Source organism: Rhinolophus ferrumequinum, chromosome 16 (assembly GCF_004115265.2).
Source record: "Rhinolophus ferrumequinum isolate MPI-CBG mRhiFer1 chromosome 16, mRhiFer1_v1.p, whole genome shotgun sequence".
NCBI classification, from domain to species: domain Eukaryota; kingdom Metazoa; phylum Chordata; class Mammalia; order Chiroptera; family Rhinolophidae; genus Rhinolophus; species Rhinolophus ferrumequinum.
The window spans coordinates 4,311,818-4,326,240 of NC_046299.1; the positions used below are offsets into that span (position 1 = coordinate 4,311,818).

The 14,423-nt window shown below is 46.4% G+C and overlaps 2 protein-coding genes across 4 annotated transcripts in view; one reads left to right on the plus strand and one right to left on the minus strand.

Annotated features, from left to right (window-relative positions):
• Positions 1–14,423, minus strand: part of DOCK1 (dedicator of cytokinesis 1) — a 455,780-nt gene that overhangs the window by 224,118 nt on the left and 217,239 nt on the right. The gene's annotated exons all lie outside the window — the stretch shown is intronic.
• INSYN2A (inhibitory synaptic factor 2A) overlaps positions 1–14,423 on the plus strand; it is a 57,725-nt gene that overhangs the window by 3,354 nt on the left and 39,948 nt on the right. The window lies entirely within an intron of this gene.

Below are 14,423 nucleotides of genomic sequence, written 5' to 3' on the forward strand. Positions count from 1 at the left end.
GGACCCTACCAGGGTTCACATAAATAAGTTGTTTAGATGTCAGCTCATGTTAAACAGTAAGCCACACAAAGTATAGGTTCGAACCTTTGGACCAGGAATGGTACTATATCTATTTCAGATCCAAAGTTGTTAAGGTGTCTCCAAGCAACAAAGACTCTTACCTCTCAGGTTAAAAATCTATAAATTCAAAGACAGCTCCTGGTTCCAAATTCAATTCCTGAGATAAAGTCTTTCAGAGGCTCTTTGACTGTAAACCAGCAGGATATTCAGTATAAGTTTGAGTCATACATAGTTCAGACATCATTCGTACCGTAAATGAATGAGTTGAGGGACTTGGGGGAATGAAGATATTATCGAGTGACACACGCTGATCTAAATAAAAACAAAACATTCTAACCTGATAGCTCTGTGTCTTTCTGCCGAGCGCATATTCCCAGCCCTAATTGGGGCTGAGAGAAAATGAACTTGAGGAAAGAAAAGCAGATACTAGGGACACGAAAGAATCGTGCTTCTAAATTATAAACCTTTTGGCTAATACCTTATTTCAAAGGGATTTGGAAAGAACAACCTCCAAAGTCATTATTTGTGAGGACTGTGCTTTTATAGAGTATTGAATTAATTCTTCCAAGTCCTGCACTTCCACAGACACGCTCTCTTTTCCATGTCATCTTGCTGTTAGGGAGGCTGAGCAAGAAGGGACCGGAGCAAAGACTACATGTGTGCATTATAGGCTCACGTGAAGTCCACGACTACAACCATCACAGGTGAAGAGACTTAAAACATCTTAACAGCAGGCAAGATGCTGGCCGAAGTTTCTGTTGCAGTTATTATGGAAAATTCCAATTCAATCCTTAATAATCTAGCCTTGGGCATAAAATGAAATGCAGTAAACTATAGCATATGAGAGACATGAGAAGGAGACTACGGGAGGCCAGAAATACTACCAGCAGCCTTGCAAATAAAAGGTGCCCTCTACTCAATACTCCAGAGAGGAAGGGGAGAAAGGGGAGGCTGACAGTCTGAGGGACTCATTTCAGCTGCTTCGTCGAGGACCCAGCGTCGGGGTACACCATATTCCTGGCCCAGCTTACTGAAACTAACCAGTCTTTGTGTTCCTAGGTCTTTTCACTGGTGATGTGGGTCTCTCCACACTGGTTGTGCCCTGGGGGGTGTCCGTGTTTGTCAATGGCCCATTTGTTTATCTTTTCCATATGTCCTTAGTGGTCAGATTCTGAACACCTCAGATGATCTGCATTTTGCTTCATGAAAACTGCTTATTTTTGTAGAAAGCAATTTTAGCATTGTTGGAAATGTGGTGGCACTACAAAACGTGGGACACGGAAATGGGCAAGCATAGGGAAGGTAGATTGATATGCAGGTGATTTTATCCAGAAAGGACTGCTGGTTTGTGGAAATGTACTGAGCAGTAGCAGCAGTGACCATGGCCGTGGCCACGTGTGCGATGATGCAGAACAGAGGGAGAGGTCCTGAAGAAGCTCAAGTCCAGAAGGGTGAGAGGAAGTGGGAGGGAGAATCAGGTTAGGACCAGGGGCCTGCTTCGGCTCCAGGAAAGAGTGATGGTCTGGCTGAGACAAAGGTTGAGATGGGACTCCCGGGCCCGGCCACTCATATCCTAGGGCATCGGCCCAGTGGGCAGGGGCTCAGGGCAAAAGACTTGTATGGAAAGAATGAGACGTGACGTTGGGCAAAGGTTTAGGGAAGAGGACAGGAGAGAGGAGAAGCAGTTGGAAGACAGCTGGAGAGGGAACCAGCAGGAGGGGAGGGCCTCTTTTCATTGGCAATCGGTCACCACTGAATGCTTTGAAGAGTAACACAAATGGAGAAGATTATGTCTTATACCTAGAGATAAACCAGAGAAGGGGGATCGGAGACCAGTTGACAGGGCGTGACAGGTGAGAACAAACTGGTACTAAGAGTGAGTCCTGGCATGGATGTAAGGGGGCCACTGTGAGAGAAACATCCTGGGGGCCAATCTTTGTAACATGGCAACGTGAAGAAGGAATTAGATGATGCATCAGGCTGAGCGAGGTGGAGGGTGACATACATTGATGTAGAGACATCAGGGAGGGAGTGGGTTTCCGGGAAAAGATGTGATTCCTATTAGAAACCCGAGTTTGAGCTTTTAACTGGAAATCTTATTTTTAAAAAATACGTTTTTCATCTTCTCTAACTCCTTAGCCTTCCATGAGAAACACTTTCAAAGAGGAGAAAAAGGGACCAAAGGATTCACAACACAAAGAAATTATTAAAGGACTAAGAATCGACAGGTTCTTAATAAATATTTAATGAGGCTATTCACAATAAACCTAGTGAGTGATTCTGCTAGAAATTTAGGGAACCAAGATTGAACGATAGTTTTCCCCTTCGTTTCAAGCTATACTTTTTTCCTAGTCAAAATTGAAAGGAAGTATTATGAGAAGGCAGGAAAAGAAAGACTGCTTCTAGACGGGCAATCATTACATCAGGACACTCTGTTTAGAAAAACAAAAAGACTATCAAAGATTTGGGCTTTTCCACCATCAAACCCAACCACAGAGTTTCCTTTGGTCAAAATTCACTTGGGTAGAAGGTGAAGTTTTAAAGACAATGTGTTTGAGTTTACTGACCTCGTATTAAAGGAAAAGAAACACACACGGAGACAGGAGAAACTCCATCTTGCCTCAGTCAGGTGGACTGAATGTTCTTGTACCCTACACGCTGACATGTTTGTTGAAAGGAAGTTTCACTAGTGCCATACAAAATACTGGAGAGCTCACTGGGTCAGCCCAAGTTACCCAGAAGACACCTGTCTCAGCCTTCACCTCACATGTCAGTGTGACAATACGACATCAATCCCATTGATGTCTGTGCCAGACCCATCAAATTATCACTGCTTTTTTTTTTTTAATCAACACCGGAGTGGTACAGAAAGACCTGCTTTCTTTTTTGCTTTTTTCCTTGTTGAAATGGCATGGCACAAAAGACTAGTTTCCTGTTGATCATGCACTTGAGACTTGCATAGCTCAGAGAAGTGTGGGCATGAACCGTTCCCAAGAAAAGTTCATACTACATGCAGGTGGAGAGGGTTTGAAATGAAAACAATGCTGAAAAAGACAAGTTTCTTGCTTTCACACACTGTTTTTCCCTTGACTTCTCGGGCCACAGCAGAGTCCCATGATAGCTGCTTTTCTAGATTATTACTCTGTGTGTGTGTGTGTGTGTGTGTGTGTGTTTTAATAGTAGCCATTAGCTTGACGGTTTCGCAGAAGTAGTTTCCACTCTTGCTTAATTTCTCGTGTTCTTGCTCTGTACATGTCTCCTTATATAATATCAACGCCCCACTAAGTATATGTCTACTTTATTTATGGCGTCTATCAGATTTGCTAGTGTGGCAAAAATACACAGGGTTCGGCTGAATGATGGGATTTAGCATATGGTCGGAACGGGCTCTATGAAAAGATCACCGATTCTAACTGGGCAGGGGAAGCCCAGGGTCGGCACCCCTCCTCCGTGGGTGGGGTCTGCTGGAGCCACAGAGAATGGGCCGTGAGTGACCCAGGGCTCGTGGCTCTCGGTTCCTTCCTAGTGGTGATTTAAATTCTCTATTGAAGCATCAGTTCTAACTCTAGACCTAAAGAGTCCGTGAAAATAACCACAGGCGTGCCCCATGGTAAAACAAAAACCTAGGGCAACTGTTTAATCAGCCATTCAAAGTTGAAACGTTCCAGATGGTTCTCAAACATGTTTCTCTCAAGCAGTAGATTCAGTGTGACCCATATGCACACCGCGTTCCTAAGTGTCCTTGCTATGATCCACTCCGTGGCTGACGGCAGCACGAGACCCACACTCTGGATGTTTCCCAGGCACCCACCCCTGAACGCTCATCATGGATGGATCGGAGCTGAGAGCGGTGTCCAGGCAACCCTGTCCGCATTCACACCCCCTGTGCTGCCAGCACCTGTCTGTCTGATCGTGGGCACCGACTCACCCGTCAGTGCCTCAGTTTCCCCATCGGTATAAAAATGATAATTTCTCCTTCAGAAGGTGTTTGGAGAATGCAGTGTGAAAACATATATAAAGTGCAGGACCCAACCTGCAGCAAGCACTCCGAAATGTTAGCTTGTATACTACCTTTACTCTCCCAGCTTATCTACAGCTGGCTCAGGACTCTGACCAAAATCATAGGTAGGCCGGAGCTTGAAATCAGGCAGTTGGTCTCTAGTTCTTAAGGATCACGTGGTGCCACATAGCCAGGAATCACCATGTCAAGAAAAGACTCTCGAAGACGACAGTGCTAAGTGGATGACTTTGAGTACAGCCGCACCAATTTATAAAATCCTACGCGTAAAATCCAAAAGCCAATCATTCACTGCAAAAGCTGGCACTACTAAGAGATCTCAAACCCCAGATCGGTGGTTGAGAAGAGCTGCCCCTAGCCGCGGAATCCTAGGAAGAGACAGAGTTATAGATGTTTTGTGTCCCCAACCGGAAACATCACAAGAACAAAGGTGTGAACATGCCAGATGCCGGCAGTACAACTGCCAGGCGACAATTTACTTGGAATTTGCCTCCTGACCTCAATCCACATGGCAAAAGACCTGTATTCAAACCGTGACCATCATGGGTCTCTAAGTGTCCCCCTCTGTGGAAGGTGACTCCACCTCCATGGCTGATAACACCAGTGAGGCCACCCAGGCCGTGGAAGGGCACCCGCTCCTCAAGACCTGGGCTCTGCTGATGATTTCCCCAACATCTGGCTGAGTCCCAGGTTCATTCTAGAAAAAATGGAAGGGCTGGCAGTCCTGGCTCCCCTGGAACATTGTTCACTCGTCCCTTCATTCAATAAATACCTATGGGCACCTTTTCTATGCCACCTGTTGCTCTAAGCTTTGGAGAAAACACAAAATAGAAGAGAATGGGGTGGGGAAGAAAATAAACAAACAGAAACATGTAGACCATGGCTCTTATCATGGATGCGTTACTAAAACGGTCTCTGCCGCCGTGTCTCCATGCCCCAGAAATTCTGACTGACCTGGACTCGGGTGGCGGCCAAGGTGCTTTCCCTAGAGACCAGGCTCGAGGACGGAGCCCTTCAGGAAAATGGGTGCTTTCTTCTTCCTGTGCGTGCACAGCCTCCCTCTGGGTTCTCATCTCCTACACATCTCAAAACGCTTTCTGAAAAAACCGCCAAAACACCGTGTAAAAGGTTTCACTTCTTCACCACCTGTGCTCTCCTGCAAAGCTTCAAGAAGGCCAGAGTACAAAGGGGTCACTTGAGGTTCCAGAGAGACTTGTGCTTCCCTTTCTAGTACATTTTTAGCATTCTGATGTGCATGGAATATTGTTTCATCATGCTTACTCACTACGGTGCTAACTTCTCTTCGTGCGGCTACGTGTCTTCCCCCACTGTTCTTTCTTCCCCTCTCCCACAATCCACGTGAAGCAAGAGGGTGGCAGTTCCAAGGAGGTGCTGGAGAGATGAAAGGATAGAAGCAGGACCACAGACATGTAAACGCAAAATACGATTATTCATTAACCGCAACACTCGTGCTTCACAGAACATGAAACTGTGTGATGTCCCACCTCAGATGCCGGTATTACCTTGCCTTTTGTTTTGCCCTAAGATGAACTGGCAGGTTCCATTCTGGACTGGAGGAGAAGGGTTGTTGTAAGTGTCCCCTAAAGGGCAGTGGAAAAGCTGACAGTAGTGGCTCCATCCATCAAAATGTCATGTGTGTCTGCTCCTGTCCACAGCAAGCAGGATGGGCTGACTTTCCTGAGCCCCGCCCCTTCCTCTCCTGTGTCTGCCTGTCTGTCTGTCTGTCTGTCTGTGTGGTTCTCACCCTTATGGCCCATTGTCCCTCTCTTCTTATCCCCATCCCTTCCTCTCCATATTCATCTTAACAAATACACAGTAGTATAGAATTATATTTCTAAGTATTAATTTCATTGATTGAATATAATTTTATATTCGGTGTTCTCAATTCAAAGTAAGAAAAAAATGGAAGTCATTTATTTCCCACAACCCTTTGTACCAAAACACACTCCCCTCTGGAGCAGCCTGACTCCACGGCACGCTCAGGCCCTCTGGGTTTTTCCCTGAAGGTCAGAACTGCCTCCTCTACAGCAAAAACCAAAGTCTGATTGGAAAGCTGAGAATAGCCAACATTCCACACTCTACAAAATGTTCACGGTATTGAAAGCTATTGAGATTTCTGAATTAAAGTCTTCATTTATTTTGCCACAACTACATCCCACTCCCAAGGAGAAACCTGGATAACAGAAGAACAGACCTACTGGTACTCACCACCAATTCACATTTACTACAGATACGTGATACGGACTCCAGTGTCCTTCCTGATTAAATATATACCACTTCTGTACCATCTACTAATTTTTGTGAGTGTGTGGGCCATCTCTTTCTCCGCCATCAGCACTCAAAATAAAAACACAAATTAATACTTTAGAACAACCAAACTCAAGATACTTACACCAGGGTTCAGGAGAGAAAAGTCTCTGGATGTGGTTTTACTTAAATTAATGAAACTATCTCTTTCTGTCCACTCATCTAGTTCCTGTCCAAGTTTCAGACAGAATACAGCCACATTCCACCTAGATCCAGGAAGAACCAGAAAGCAGAAAGAACCCCTGGAAACCACAGTGATGCTGTACACTCATCCAAAGCCTTCTGAACATGTCATGCCCCAGCTGTGAGGATGATGTGATTTGTATCATTAGCAAATATGGAAGGCTGACTGAGTTCAGCAGAAAGAGGAGGTGCTGAGAGGGATCTAGGCTACAGACACGTACGTTTGTGTTAGGAGAGAGAACCGACACACATCCAAGAAAAGTGACTCATGCTGGAGGCCTGCTCTTCCATGGGGAGGCCGTCCCGTCTCCCCAGGGAGCACTCTTAGTACTTTCCTCCCCTTCCTCCTTTCTCCAGGGTGGTCCTGAGCACAGTGGGCTGGTGTCACCCATCAGTGCATGTCTCTCCCGTGCTGAGCTACACATTCCAAGGACCGTGCCTCGTTTTCCTGGCAGGATGCCTGCTTTACCCTAGACGTCGGGCTATTCACTGACTCAGTGACAGCAGCAGTGAGGACGGGAGTAGCCAGAGAAGGGCTAGACATGAGGGAGTAGCAGGACTAGACATGAGCCGTTAGCAAGAAGCTCTCCGTGGCACAGGAAGAGGGGGCAGTCCTGGAATGTGAACCACCGGAAGTGAAGGCACAAAGCAGGCACCGACCATGGCGTATGCTAGAGACAGTGTGCGAACTGGCTTACCTCCAGCAGGTAGAGCATTTCTCAACAACCGTAAGAAATTGAGAGAGATAGCAGGGTGAGAAAGATTCTAGAAGACCTTAAGAAAAAAAAAGGTTGCTTTTTAGAAGTGCTACCAAACGGGGACTCTTGTGGGTATCCATAGAGAGGTGATACATGGGCACTGGACTAAACGATCCCTTATTCATTTTTCACCCAAGAATCGTAGGTAAGTCTTGAGAATTCAGGCCCAAACAGCCTTTGCACACGTGTATGGCTGACTACTATGTGCGATGACCCCACAAGCTGAGTCTGTCTGTGGGCTTTTAATAGGACTCTGTACCTGGGCTCCACGGGCAGTCGTGTCTCTATGGTTGGCTGTCCACTTACAAGTAGAAGCTGATGATGAGAAAGGTTCATTTCTCCCTTTCGTTCTTGGCTTGCTACCTCTGCAGTAAACCCCAGACCCTGCAACGTCTACAGTTTGGCTAGACTGAGGACATAAGAGACACCCTACAATGAAACCATAGGGGTTCTGTTTTGATGGTAATAGATGAGCACTCAGGTGGCCTTGCCAAAAAACGCAGACTGCAGCTGCCACGCAAACTGGTTTCAGTTATCACGGACGGGTCCCTCCCAGCAGAAGTCCTGTCCTGGGTGTTCCAGTGTGGAGTTCTGAGATCCCACTGGGAGAAAGACCGGGGGGAATAAACTCTTATTTCTTGGACAAAATCAATGTTCTAATTTTAGCTTCATATATATCATGAGTCAAAACATGCCATTTAGTAAAAAACATATGGATTTGTCATAGTGCATCCAAAGGCAGAACACTCCGAGAGGCTATTTTAGGCTGTGCATGTTTTCACAGGAGTGAGACTCCCATACAGTGCAAGAAAGTGAGGCCACCTCCTCTGCAGCCTCCAAACTCTGTGGGCCCCAACTAGCAGCTGATTATTGCTTAATTACCTGGAACCATCCAGGAAATAGAGCAGGTGGGACTTTTGCTATAATGTGTAACGCCCTCGTGAGTTATGCTCAAAATTGGAGCCCTACGTCTAACATTTTCCGTAACTGTCATGCCAGTCTGGGAGGGGAGGGAGAGGAGCAGGAAAATGAGTTCCTTTTATTAATCTTACATATAATTTTGGTGAGTTGTTGGAAGCTGTTTTACTTGACTCTTTTTGGACATGATTAGCAAAGCTAATTGCTGCACATAAAATTAAATTTTTACATTGATGTAACGTCTCATTTGGAGGAAGCACTTCTTTTCAGTTGATTTTTGCCAATGTTATAAAATTTTGCTAATTCATTTCTATTAATTCAGACAACATTTGGACAGAAAATGAGCAAAGGTCGACACCAGTATAGGCTGAAAAACAAAGAACTAAGTAAACAAGGAAACACAAAGTCTGGTCTTTTCCTGGTCCTTCATAACTCTCAACACCAAACCCCCAAGCATAGTATATAAAATGGATGGTTCACTTCCTCTGTTGCCACTCGTTAGAAGCAGGCCAGTGTGAGCCCATGTGGCAAGAGTGATTTACATTATGTGGCTGAAGTAACGGCATATAGGCTTTCTGTTGTTTAAAATGTGTTTTCTGAAATCACAGGTATGAATGACGAGGGCCCCACCTGGGATGGTTTTTCTTCTGCCTCAATACCTGCAGTGACACTCCGTGAATATCCCCCGCCCTGCCTCTGACTGGATGGTCAGCAGTTCTCAATGACAAGGCCCCCGTAACAGCAGCCCCCAAATAAATGGAGGGCCGGGGACATGGCCCCGCGGGTTTGCTCCCACACGCCCCATCCCTCCATCTCAGCCTCAGAGGAACAGTGGCATTCATTTCAGTCCTCTTAATCAATGACCTCTGAGGAAGAGAACAAATGTCTGGGAAAATATCATTTCAGCATATTAAAGAAAATTAAATAGGATAATGAATCTAACTAAGACACAGTCCAAAATCCATAAGCAGTTAGCTTTGCCCTGAGGAAGGGAGAGCTTCCATTTGGGGAGGATCCATTGGTGCCTATAAACCGGCCGTAGAGTTAACTGTTTCCCCACACGATGGGCTGCTTGCGCGCGTGAAGCTCTGCCTGCCCTGCCTTTCCTTCCGGGAAGCTGCGTGTTAAAGAAGGGCTTATTCGTTGTCTGCACTCCCCCTCTCAGTCGTCTAACGTTCAGGCACTCCCTCAGCATATGGAATAAAATGCTGACCCAATTAATCTTGAATTCCAGCCAGTGTCTTCGACTCCAAGGTGTCTCAACAGCAGGAAAGCCACCAGAAAAGCCAATAATATCATACGGTCCCTTTGCAGGCTCGTGGAATGGCCTGCGCTATCTCCACTGACTGATGGCACACAGGGCGGTGTTGGCCAGGCCATCCCAGTCACCAGCCCGACGGTCAATCGGCTGCATCCTGACTTGTACATCACAGCGCAGGCCAAACTGGAAACCTAGCAGTGCAGGCGGGGTAAGGACAGAGCGGAGCGCAAGGAGCCCTCTCTCCTCAGCTGCCGACACCCCACAACATTTCCTTCAGAAGATAAGTGCAGATCACAGGACAAATCCATTTTATTTCTAATGAAAACAGATGGCAAATCCCATCCTAACAGTGAGTTTGCTCGCACACTGGTATTTCTTCGACTAAATACTCTCTTTGCACTCCCAACCTGCCCAGGTGCTGTAGACATGTGCACGTGTATAATGTGTACCTGTGCACATAGATATACACTCACACAGGGGCTATCACTACTTTGAAATTCACTCTTTCTTTAATCAAGGCTTCCTCAAAACAATAAAAGATGACCTTTGGGAGACGGCTTGTACCCAAATCTAATCATTTCCGGGTTTTTCTTATTCTGATCCAAGTGTTTATACTTTCAGAGGCCTGGTGCTGTCCGTCTGCCTGAGGTGTGGGCTGACTTTGCCTTGTGTTTTTGTGACAATGTAACAACATTTGCACCCGCCCCGCCCCTCAAAAAAAGAAAAAAACAAGCCCGGGAAAACAGAAGGGAAAAGAACTCTTCCTCCGATCAGTGTCTTAATACCACAGTGAGGACTGTTTTTATTCTTTGTCTTCTGGTACAATTTGGTAGAGGGCTCTCTTTCACTTAACACTGTTTCAGAAGTGTTTCTCTATGATACTAAATAATCTCCACAATTAATGGCCACACTGAGTGACTGTAACCCATACTTTACTAACCATTTCCCTATTGTGAGGCATTCGATTGCTGCTGTTTTTCACACCTTTAAGCTGGAATGAACATGTTTCTATAAGCTATTAATTTAAAGCAGCGTGCAGAGATGGTTCTCCATTGCTAATCTAAAAGTACAGGGTTTATGTATTTACAGCTCACATTTGATTAGGAAATTTAATTTGAGGGTAATTAAGACATTTATATTCCACACAGCTTCTTGTCATCTCGCGCTCCCAGAGCCAGAGAGGCACAAGTATGACTAGCCATTTTCACCTCAAGATGGCACAGTCCAGTGAATTCTAAAACACTGTTTTCTTGTGAAAAATAAACGTCGCAAGCTACCACTGCTTTGGAGCCAAGGGATTAACTCCAAGACCCAGAGTCCCTGGTTCCCTGGGGTGACACAGCCAGAGCAAGCCATCACTGCAAACGCCATGTTGGTTCCATGCTGTGTCCAGAAGTCAAGGAGGCTCTCACCGAGGCTGTGCTCTGTGGCCAGGTGTGTCCCCGGTTCTCTGAATAACCTGCATCCGGATGCTCAGATGAGGTCCAGCTGTCTGATGCTGTTTGAAGTTTAGCATCTCCTGGGCAGGACAGTGGTTTAATGTGTGGGATTTAAAGGAATAAGGGTGAGGCCCCCTAGCTGTGTGACTGAGCAAGTTAAGAAAAAACGCCGGTGCCTCAGCCATTAAATGTCTGCAGCATGGGAATAACAAGAGAGCCTCACCCATGGGATGATCGTCAGGGTCAAGGAGAAAATGAAAGCGAGGAATGTAGGGAAGGCTGCTATTGTCACGGTGAGGACACAGAACGTGGGGACTGAATGTTGACGGCACACGGGGACATGTGCACATTTATTTGCTGAATGAATGCATGAAGAACTGATGCATGAACTGGTGAGCCAGAAGGCTCCACGTGTCCTCTGGACTCTCATCTCCAGAATGCCCACTTTTCTTTCATGACAACATCATTTTCTTAATGGGAAGCATGTGGCCACCTTGATAGGAAAGCAATTCTTCACATCCAGGAAAGTTTTATTCTAAAGCTTTAAGAAAAATGCCATCGGGCCATCCCAAGGACTCAACCCCCTCTGGAGCCAAAAATAAGTCAACGACAAAAACTGCCTGGTGTGTTCCCTTTCACTGAGGTTGTTAGGACAATTCAATTACTATTACTCAAAAAAATATTCAGCAACAACAAGCCGAACTGATAAAAATTCCTATTTATTACCATCATTTTTGCTCACAAGGAAATGATTTTTATATACTTAGCAACTCCCTGTAAAACAGAAAAGAGCTTAGGAGGTTTGTTTCGTGTTTTTTTTTTTCTTTTTCATTATTATTATTTTGCCACTAGCAATTAATTTTTCTGATTTGTTTTATTAGTTTGTTGGTTGGGTCCAAGACTCAGAATATCTTTCCAAACCAGCAGACAGATGTAAGAAAATTATTTCGCTGCAGTTCCTGGCAAGTCGTGCTGATGAATAGCATGGCAGGACAAACTGATTCAGACACACATTTTTCAGTAGTGGCAGGGAAAAGGCTGAAAAATTACTAGTAAATTGCTTTTTGTAAAAATGCTCTCCCTTTCAAATTTCCTCTAGTATGAAGGTCTTCTCAGAATGATGGCACAATACGTGTACCTGGGCAACAAAGGCAGTTAAGGGATGACTATGAGATACGAGTGAGGGTTAAGATTTAATTTTCTTACTATACCCCACTGTCTCCCATCCTCTGCCCCACACCAGGTCCTTTGTTGTGCATCTTGTTGACCTGTGGGTCTGAGTGTCTCTAAAAGACATATGTTATCTGCGCTTAGCAGGCACACTCTGCCTCACCCATGTACCCTGATCTAGTCCTCCCCAAACGGCGCCAGGATATCGATGCAGACGCAGCTCCAGTCTGTGCCTTTCCTTCTCCTTTCTCTCCAAACTGCCCAGGTTTTCCCAGTGTCAAATTACGAAGGTCTCCAAATATGTTTAGCAACTAGGAAAGCACCAAAGACCAAAGTCTGCCTTCTGCAAACTGCCCCCAAGAGTGAGTGTTTCTGATTCTTTCTTTGGTCAGAAGACACGCAGATGCCTCAGTGAGGCCTTGCCTCGCGGCTGGCTCAGCACAGAGCTGGGCTTCTCCAGACTGCAGCTTCAGAACTTTCCAGACCCGCTGTTTCTCTGGGAGGTGGGATACCACCACCTGTCCCTGGTCTTTCACATTGCTTTCTCCCCAGCCTTACCTTTCAGGTCACACTCTAGCATCCAAGGGTGAAAGGTCTAATGCCAATGTTTCTCACTTGGGGGGGCTATGCCCCCCCAGTCATTTGGCAGTGTCTGAAGACAATTCTCATTGTCACACAGGGTTGGAGGGCTACTTGTACCCGGTAGGAAGAAGCCAGGACACTGCCATCGTCCAGTCTGCCCACGAGAGGCCCCACAACAAAGACTTACCCAGCTAAAATGCCAGGCCTGCCCAGGCTGAGAACCTGCTTTCATCTAACCCCAGTTCTGCCCGGACAGTCTGATGTCCTCTCACAGGAGGAGCAGTCCATCGTTAGGACGCACGTGAGGAAGTACTTGGATTTGCTCTAAGCCTTTCACTCGGTAACATGCGTGACGTCCATGCTGGCCTGAGATGCAGAGGTCAGGGTAGCTGGAGTCCCCAGACTGCAGAGAGGGCCAGCTCTGTCTCTGACACTCCCAGACAGGGGCTCTGGGCGTCTCCCTCTCTCTTCCTTCACTGCACCACTGCGCCCATGCAATCTTGTCGGTAAGAACCAAGGGTGTGGGGTGTCACGCCTCTCTGTCCGTGCCGAGTTCTCGGGCTCCTCCGGGACAGGCCTGTCATCAGCTGGGCTGGGCAATGCGGCCCGAGCCGCTCTTGTTCTCTCTCGCTGGTTCACGTCAGTGCCTGTGCTTCTCTGGCCACCTTGCTCTGACGCCAGGGCCCTGTGCACCCCAGACTCCTCCCCTCTGTTTCTTCTGGAACACGGGGCGGGGGTGGGAGGCGTGAACGCTAACTCACAAACAACGTACTAACTATACTTCTCACTTTAAGTTCGACCCTCAAGAAAGTCCTTCCGTGTGCCACAAAGAGCTGTGAACCAGCCCAATATAGTAAAGGTTTTTACCCCACCGGTGTCCCCGAGAGCAGCCACTGGCCACCTGCATCTTTTGAGTGGTATTAATAACTCAGCCCAAGATGAATCTGCAGGATTAACATAAAGCCTCGTGATTTTATTTTCTTTCAGAATTAAAATACTGAAGCAACCACCATTGTTTTCATTTTCAGAGGTTGTGATCAAAACACAATACTGGATTCCAGAATGAATAATGTCTTTTAGAAAAAGTACTTTCAAAGACCACTCTCAATAGAATCAAAGAAGTGCTAAGTGCCTTTGCAGACACGGGGAAACCCTGTTCTTTTTATGGCTGTGCTAACCCAGAGGGAGCGAGCTGCAGCTCCGAGGTCTGCCCTTTACGGTTTCCCCATAAAGTAGGGTAGCGCACTAGCCCATGGCATCCAGAAGGGCTAACACGCATCGATTGATTTCAGTTCCTCAACTTACGGCTCTCCACATTTATCTGGTCAGGAGCGGGAATCGCCAATAAGTCTTTAAGAGAAAACAGCAATTCCCTTGGATTCCACTAACAGATTGATCACGTCATCCTCAAAAAATAGTAAAAACCCAAACCAAATAAGTCGCATTTGGAAAACCATCTGCCCACGAAGCAGAGGCGCGCGTGTGAAACGATCGTCTGCAAAGCAGAAGAGGCGGCATCGTTGGGTGTCTTGACGAATATAGTAAAACAGGTTTGTCTAATGGGGAAACACGCATTACAATCCCCAGACAAACCAGTGTGTCCCACATGGAAAAGGAAGCAGGCGTTAATACCCGAGGAGCATTTCAAGCTCTGTCTGCCAGCCTTTCTCAGCCTGTCTGCTTTCGCTTAACATAAAGGCCCACGT